The following is an 8580-nucleotide window of genomic DNA, read 5'->3' as shown; positions in this document are numbered from 1 at the left end:
AGTGAGCAAATCAGAACTTTAACTTACTACAGTTTGCCACACTGGAAACTAATTTCATCAATATGCCCTACAACATTTGTTGTTTGTTTTCCTCCAATTTTCAAGTATCAAAAAGTCCTAATGCAGGCTACCAAATAGGTTTATCCTTAAAGTATTTTTGTATGAATCGATGGTTCCGGTTAAGTTGTATCACACCTGTGTCCCAAGGTTTGACTTTAGCCCAAGTTCAGTAATTTTGTCAAAACAATTGATATATTGAACCAACAGGACATCAAAATAAAAAATTATCTAAAGTTAACATTAACAAACAAATAATCCTCAGTCACAAAATTATAATTGCAATTTGGGATGGAGGTAAGCAGGAGGGGAATTAATCCAAACAATGGCAATTAAGTCTTCAAACCACCTTCCGAACAAGGTTGTTAATTGTTCTTTTCATTTCTTCTTGTAGAACCTTGAGCTCCCTTAAAAAAAATAGTGGAGAATCACAGCTGGTAATATAGTGTGAGTTCTTCAAGCTATACAAGGTATCATCTGGCTAAGTTACATATGGTTTCCATATTAACTTGTTTGTCAGGGTGACCTACTACAAAGCAGGCTCAGTTACCCACCAGTCAATCCCCTGGGAGTTATAATTTCCTCCATATCTATTAGTGTTGCAAAAGCCTCCATAGCCACCTCCACCAAATCTTCTGCTGCTTGTGTGGCTGCTGCTGAAGCTGGAACTGCTGGCACCACTATTTTGTCAGTAGTGTCTGGCACCAAATTCTCCATTAAATCTGCTACTCTTAGAACGTCCACAATTACTACCCTGGTAGTGGTGTTCATAAACCATGTTTTCTAACCAAGATGGCACTTCTTGTTTAGTTTCAACAAGAAGAAGATGCAACAAATCCTTCGTGATATTTATGTTCCTCTCATTAAAGAAAGAGGTGGCCAGGCCAAGGTTTCCTACACGTCTTGTATGGCCAATGCCATATACATATTCTTCAATATCATTTGGCAAATCAAAATTGATAACATGTTTCACATTTGAAATGTCCAGTCCTCTTGCTGCTACTGCTGTAGCCACTAGCATTGGGCTTTTTCCTGAGGGTAACTGGTGAAGAGCCTCTTCCCTATCCCTCTGAGAATGGTGTCCACAGATACTGGAACGTGACTATCCTTCATGGTATAAGATATTCTCTAAAGAATAAAAACCCTTTTTGGTCTTCACAAACACTAAGGTTAGTGCATACTTGCCTAGGATCAAGTGGATGTCTTAGGAGATCAAGCAGAAACAACTGCTCGTCTGATTCTTCCACCCAAACTACTTTCTTTGTGATGTTCTCAGAGGTACAGCCAACTCCTGTATAGAGCCAAGAAGATACTAATATATTCATCAAAGAAGTCATGAGCCAGCATCTGTATTTCCTTAGGTAAAGTAGCACTAAACATCATAGTGTGGTGGACACCCTTTGGAGGCATAGTATCTTGTTCAACTTTTCTATGTATCTGAGGCTCAAACCCCATATCCAACATCTGATCAGCTTCTTCTAACACGAAGTATTCGCAAAAGTTTAATCCAATCTTTCCTCTTTCCATCATATCCACTAGATATCCTGGAGTGGCTACTAACAAGTGCCATCCACCTTCTAAGACTCAAATCTGCTGAACAATATCGGCACCACTATAAATCATGCAAGGAGGAACTCCAGATCAGTATGAAAATTTTCCTGCTTTCTCATTGATCTGTATTGCCAATTCTCTTCTTGGTGCTAATACCAAGAAGATTGGGTATTGTTTGCTGCGTCCCCACCTTTAATTTTCTTTCATGGCCCCCAAAGCCTCCTTTGGACCATCTGAATACATCTGACTCAAGATGGGCAAGAGAAATGCTGCAGTTTTCCAGACTCTGTTTGGGCACAAGCCGTCAAGTCTCTTTTCTCTTTTATAATAGTAAGAGCATGCTTTTGCACTGGAGTCAGGCGAGTATAATGAGTAACCTCCATGTTTCCCATGATAGTTTCTCCCATCTCAACATCACTGAAACTTTCAACATGTGGAGGACAATTGCTGCCTGTTGCCTCAACTAGAATGTCACCATATTTCTCAAAATTAATCCCAGTGTTGCCTCCAGAAAAGAGTTCCTGTTCCAAACGTTCACTTGGGGGGAGTGGTTTTGACCAATCCTCTTCATCTTATTTGTCACACCAGTGACTGTTCCCACCATGTTATAAATTGCCAAAACCACTTCTGTCACCATGGCTGTCAGTGCCATCATAATCACTCCATCCATGATTATCAAACCTTCCCCTCGATCCGCGTCCATGATCACTGAAGAAGCTAGAATTAGCACTTGAATCATTAGGAGATTCAAAACTGCTCTATGCATCCTTATCTTTGCTGGAACACCACCCTAAACTGTCTTTATGGTAGAATCCTTTAGTAGCTGCTCTATTCCTTAACAAAGAGGGATATAGTGGCCTTTGCTGGCTGTACTTCCCCCATTCTGATTATCTGAAGAGGCCAGGTCTAGGCCAGAAAACTGCTGCTCCAGCCAAAGCACATTTTCCATCACCACATGACTCATCCCTGAAGAGTATCCAGGAGTCTTCCACTGCTGAGCTAATATGTTTGTTTACCACGAAGGCCCTCTCACGAAAGAACTGTGGCTCTATTTTATCTATCTTTAACAGAAAATATGTGCAAGAAAACAAAAAATCTATGTTCAGTTCAGTAAGAGTTGTTAAAAGTTAACATTTATTTTGTCAAATATAATTTATTATCTTTAATCAGCCTCACACCTCATGTTACCAACTTAAGCATTTAGTCAGTATTTTGAAAGTCATATATGGCTTATTAAACACAACTTAATGAATTAGAGTATTATCTCAATCTTATAAATGAAGAAATTAGAGCAGAAATTTTAAGCATCTTGCCCAAACTACAGTTTGCTACTCATGAAACTAAGCTTTGCATCCAGGTAGTTTGACTCTAGAGCCTACCCATGGCTTTAACTAGTAGTTTCTGAGATCCAGCCACATGAACTTGAAGTAAATGCTATGTTTATCCATCTATGACTGTCATAACAACCCTAGGAAACAAACAATTGTTTCGTGTTCTGATGTTTTACTCTTTAAAGCGTAGATGTTATGCATTTCGTGTAGTAGTTTTGAAGTAGATGAACTACTACCTATAAGTGTTTTGTTTTGTTTTGTTTTGTTTTGTTTTGTTTGAGATGGAGTCTCGCTCTGTCGCCCAGGCTGGAGTACAGTGGCACGATCTCGGCTCATTGCAAGCTCTGCCTCCCAGGTTCATGCCATTCTCCTGCCTCAGCCTCCTGAGTAGCTGGGACTACAGGTACCCGCCACCATGCCTGGCTAATTTTTTTGTATTTTTAGTAGAGACGCAGTTTCACCATGTTAACCAGGATAGTCTTGATCTCCTGACCTCGTGATCCACCTGCCTTGGCCTCCCAAAGTGCTGGGATTACAAACGTGAGCCACCACCTGGCCCACCTCTAAGTATTTTAAAGCACATAGTGTTTTCAGAGAAGAGGCTTATCAGATGAATGCTTAGACATTGTATGAAGCCTGGTTACCATGATGAATTAACCCCAGTTCTGGTTCTTATTCTAAGCCTTAGGGTGTCCCGGTATTGATTCCAAATTAAGATAGTTAAGTAATATTACAAAGTTCCCAAGAAACTGGAGAAAATATCAGAATACTGATTAACTAGTATATTGTCTTCCTACATGGAAAGACAAATTTGAGAACATATGAAAGAATAAGTATTATTATATAGTCATTTTCTTTTTTTATATATATATTGTTCCTTGGATAAAAATTCTAATCTATGCCTGAGAGACTTGATTAATATTGCATCTATCCTTGATGATCTATCTTGTTGAACCATCAAAATGCAAATTAACCTCCAGTTACATTTGTGAACAAATAATTTCACTACAATATAATAAATTATCAAAGAATATATATATGTGTGTGTGCATATATACACATATATATGTGTGTGTGTATGTGTGTATATATAGTGCCATGAGAGCAGGTTGGGGGAGAAGACTTCTGCCTATCTCAAAGAATTGGGAGGAAAGAAGAGATAAACGGGGAATAATTTTCACAAAGAGATGCTTGAGCTGAATCCTAAAGAATAAATACAAATTCTCAGAAGAGGAGAAAAAAGGCAAGCACAGAGAACAGAGTATGCAGGAACCAGGAAGCCTAAGCAATACACAATTTTTTTCCACTAACTGCTAAATTACTTTCGAAGTTAAGAAAGCTAATGGCATATCATTAGGCACCAATAAAATTATCTTGAGATTTGACAATGCCAACGGATAAATTTCTTCTGCAAGGCAGAGCCAGTTACCCTTTTATAATATCAATTTAGATTTGCACAAATGAAGACATTCTCATGTCTTCCTTGCATTCTTCTCAGGTTCTCTCAGTCAACCATCAAAGTCATGTGACTGAACACTAACCTGATTACAAATGATCAAAGCCTTTCCTAACTGTAACACATCAGATCAAACTTGGTGTGCAGTGTATTTCCTGAACCATTATTAGCAACGAAAAAAATTTTTTTTTAATTTCCACTATGTACACAAGTTATTGGAGCTATTGGGTACATAACATTTTGACCCAGCAATACTAATGCAGTCATTATTATTTCAGGAAGGCTTTTGATGAAATATTCAGCTTTGTTTTATTACCACAATTTTTAAAGCAATGTGCTCACTTCATGCCTGAGACTTACCACTTCAGTTCAGAGAGGGAAATGTGGGAAATAATAAGGGTCAAGTATGAGTGGAGAGATAAAGGGCTTGAGGTACAGGGAGTGAAGATATAAAGATCAAGAACTGAGTGACACCAAGTTCAGAGTGAGCTGCGCAGTTGAAATGAAGATTGTATATGGAGTATAGACAATCCCCTATCTCAGAACATTGTCTAGGGCTGGTAAGTAATTACTGATACTCAAGACCACGGAATGACAAAAAGAACTTTGAAGCATTATTCCATTAACAAAATATCTTCCCATGTTTGTTAGTCATTAATATTTTTAAAGTATATGCAGTGCAAAAGTAACAAAAGTAGATAAAATTTTGCTATGAAACTGTATATAAACTGGTGTAACTTTCCTGAAATAAAATATTTTTATGTAGATATTATAGTTTGATGTTCGATGAGGTTTTTTAAACAGTGAATTTGAGCACAGAAGCAAGTGAGTTAAGCAATACTAATACTTTAAACAGAATAATTTCCATTTCAATAATCTTATCCTATACATAGTGTAATTTTTTTAATTGAAATGGATTTTGTCCTTATCCCTACCTTTGAATGAATCCCTTCCATTTCCACTTATGACTAAGAAGAGAAAATCAAAGGAAAAATAGAATAGAACAATAGTAAACATTCTAAAGTAAATTTTTTCATCTGTAACAAAAATAAAAATAAAAAAGAAGAAAAAAAGAATTAATAAATTATCTGCCACCTCCCTCAAAAAAAACCATCTGGTATTTATTATTATTTTATTTTTACTATTTATTGTTCACTCCCTTTACACTAAGGCTTGTGCCAAGCACCGGAAATACCATGAAGAATAAAATATACTGAGAAGAGGACTTCATAGAATTTATAGTCGAGTAAAGGAGACAGTACTCAGATAATTACATGAACATGGAATGAAGATGCATTGAAGAGTTGTAAAGGGAAAAATCAGAGTATGAGTGCATTGCAGAGAAGCATAAGCCAATTTATGAGACCAGGAGACTTTCCTGAGAAAGTGACATTTAAGAAGAAACCTAAGGTGATCCTAAGGTTGAGATTATCCAGAAGGAAAGAGATTATGTTTTTAGACAGGGAGAAAAGTATGTGCCAGTGTTCTAAGGTGGAAGCTTGTCTTGTTTGTGAAACTAAAAGGTTAGCAAGGCCCCAGTGTGACCAATCATGGAGTGTGCCATGACAGAAAGGCAGGCCACGGGGTGCCTGTTATACTTCTGCCTACAACCATAAGCAATTGCACTATTGGATAGAAAACAGCTCACAAAATCTTACATTGCCCTGTGAAAGGGAGATGAGGCCAATTTTCTACGGAATTCCATGCTTATCAGTTTGCCTTTGATTACATAGGAGACTATTTTTTACATAGTGCGATTAACAAAATAGTAACTAGAGGCTACAGACCAGCAGACACCACTAGTTTCAACTAACTATAAATAAGTACCTACCAAGAACCTCCAATTTCCCACAACTCTACAGAGACTCTCTTGTCAAGGTTATCATGTTGTAAGTCTGATGATTACTTATCTTCTATGACAACTCAGCAGCATTTGTCAGAGATAATCACTTCCTTCTTGAAATGCTTCTCTCGGCTCATAACACTTTGCCTTCCTGGTTTTCTTCCTACCTCAATAGCTCCTCTTCCAAGTCTCCTTGATGCTCCCTTTCCTCTGCTCCAACTCTCAGTGTTGAAATGCATCTAAAGCTCAACCCTTTTCTCTTCTCTATCTACACATTCTTCCACTCAGTCCCATATGTTAAATGTCCTTATCTCCTAAATCTTTACCTCTAGTTCTGACCTCTCACAGTTTCAGACTTATATATACAACATGATGTCTCCACTTGGATGCAGTCTTTACACAGTCATCTCAAATGTAACATGGCCAAAGCGACCTTAATTTCCCCGATGTAGGGTAAGACCTAAAATTTCAAGTGCTACCTTGAAATTTTTTTTTTTTTTTTTTTTTTTTTTTGAGACGGAGTCTCGCTCTGTAGCCCAGGCTGGAGTGCAGTGGCCGGATCTCAGCTCACTGCAAGCTCCGCCTCCCGGGTTCACGCCATTCTCCGGCCTCAGCCTCCCAAGTAGCTGGGACTACAGGCGCCGGCCACCTCGCCCGGCTAGTTTTTTGTATTTCTTAATAGAGACGGGGTTTCACCGTGTTAGCCAGGATGGTCTTGATCTCCTGACCTCGTGATCCGCCCATCTCGGCCTCCCAAAGTGCTGGGATTACAGGCTTGAGCCACCGCGCCCGGCCACCTTGACATTTTTTAACTTCACAGGGCCTGAAAGACCTATCTGTGAGTTCTCTTGCTGTTGCCAGATACACCCTTACTCAGTAAGAAAGGTTCTCTGCCCAGCTAGTTCTTTTGTCAGCTGTTGCATTCTACCCTGTCCTCAACCTAACAGGTTTCATCTCCCTGCCAACCCATACGATTACTCAAGCAAGGCAATCCAATCCTTCTGCAGGAACCAGGGGACATCTCACCCTCCCGTTACTAACAAAGCCTGCCTCCCACAGCCTGGTTCACTCAGCTCCCGAGTGCAACACCAGTGTGGCCCTTCACAGCATGCAGTGTGTTGTGACTGGATGATCTCATCTGTCCAGTGTCAGGTGTTGTATGTTTCAACATCTCCTACAATTTCAGGCACAAAATTCTTCCTTCACCAATTGGATGAATAGGAAGTGGTCATAACACCCCCAAAACTAACTTTTCCTCAGATCTTCATCTTAATACATGGTGCTATCATTCACTAAGCTGTTTAAGCAGATAAATTCTCTTTGATTCTTATCTTTCTTTCTTACCCACATCTAATCAATCTGAAAGCCTTGTCAACTCTGCTTCAAAAACATAATCCCAAACTATCTGCTTCTCTCCATCTGCATTACCTTCTATGTTTACCTAATGTTATCTCTCATCAGTATCACTACAAGGACACCCTTGCTGAACTCTCAGCCTTTACTTTTACCAAGAACAATTCACTGTTTACATAAAAGACATTTTTAAAAACTCTAGCAGTTTTCCATTACACTTAAGAGAAGAATTATTTCCCTGGCTTATAAAGTCTTAAATGATTTAATTCTGCCTGCCTCCTTAACTTATCTTGCCTTGTGCTTCACATCACCCACTCATTTCAAGCATATTCAACTTCTCATTTCCCTAGAACAGGATAAACTGATTCTCGTCTTTGGCTTTTTACACTAGCTGTGTTTTCTGCCTGAAAAGAGCCTTCTTCTTATCTTGTTATGGCTAGTTAATTATTATCATTCAGATCTCAGTTAAAATGAGAGCTCCTCTTAGCTATATGTCCTTATCTATATCATATCACCTTTTAATCTTCTTCATACATTTATTGCCATCTGTTTTCTGTTTATTTACTTACTCATTTACTTGATATTTGTGTCCACTACCAGGCTGGAAACTGGGGAGAGTCAGTGCCTTGACTGGCTTATTCACCACTGCAATCTCAGTATCTACAGCCATGCTAGACACATAATGGGAAATTAATATATAATGGTTAAAAGAAAAAATGAATGAATTAAACAAAGTAATGCAATTATTAAAACATAAATTTATGATTTATACAGGCCATTATTCAAATCCCATTAGCTATGTGATCTCTCTGAATCTTAATTTTCTTTTGTCTAATGGGAATAATAACTATTTCATGGAGATATTAGGAATTAAACTAGATATAATGAGTTTTACATTTCTAAACCTCTCCTAGAACATACTACCTACATAATAATATAAACTACTATCAAACAATTCAGTTGGCTTCTCAAAAAAATCAGGAGACAAC

The 8580-nt window shown here is 38.3% G+C and overlaps 1 pseudogene; it reads right to left on the bottom strand.

Annotated features, from left to right (window-relative positions):
* Positions 1-397: 397 nt before the first annotated feature.
* Positions 398-2572, bottom strand: LOC713083 (ATP-dependent RNA helicase DDX3X pseudogene; annotated as a pseudogene).
* Between the last annotated feature and the right edge of the window lie 6008 nt (positions 2573-8580).

Source organism: Macaca mulatta, chromosome 5, assembly GCF_049350105.2.
Source record: "Macaca mulatta isolate MMU2019108-1 chromosome 5, T2T-MMU8v2.0, whole genome shotgun sequence".
NCBI lineage: Eukaryota > Metazoa > Chordata > Mammalia > Primates > Cercopithecidae > Macaca > Macaca mulatta.
The sequence above is the reverse complement of the archived record's forward strand: the minus strand, read 5'-3'. Positions and strand labels throughout refer to the sequence as shown.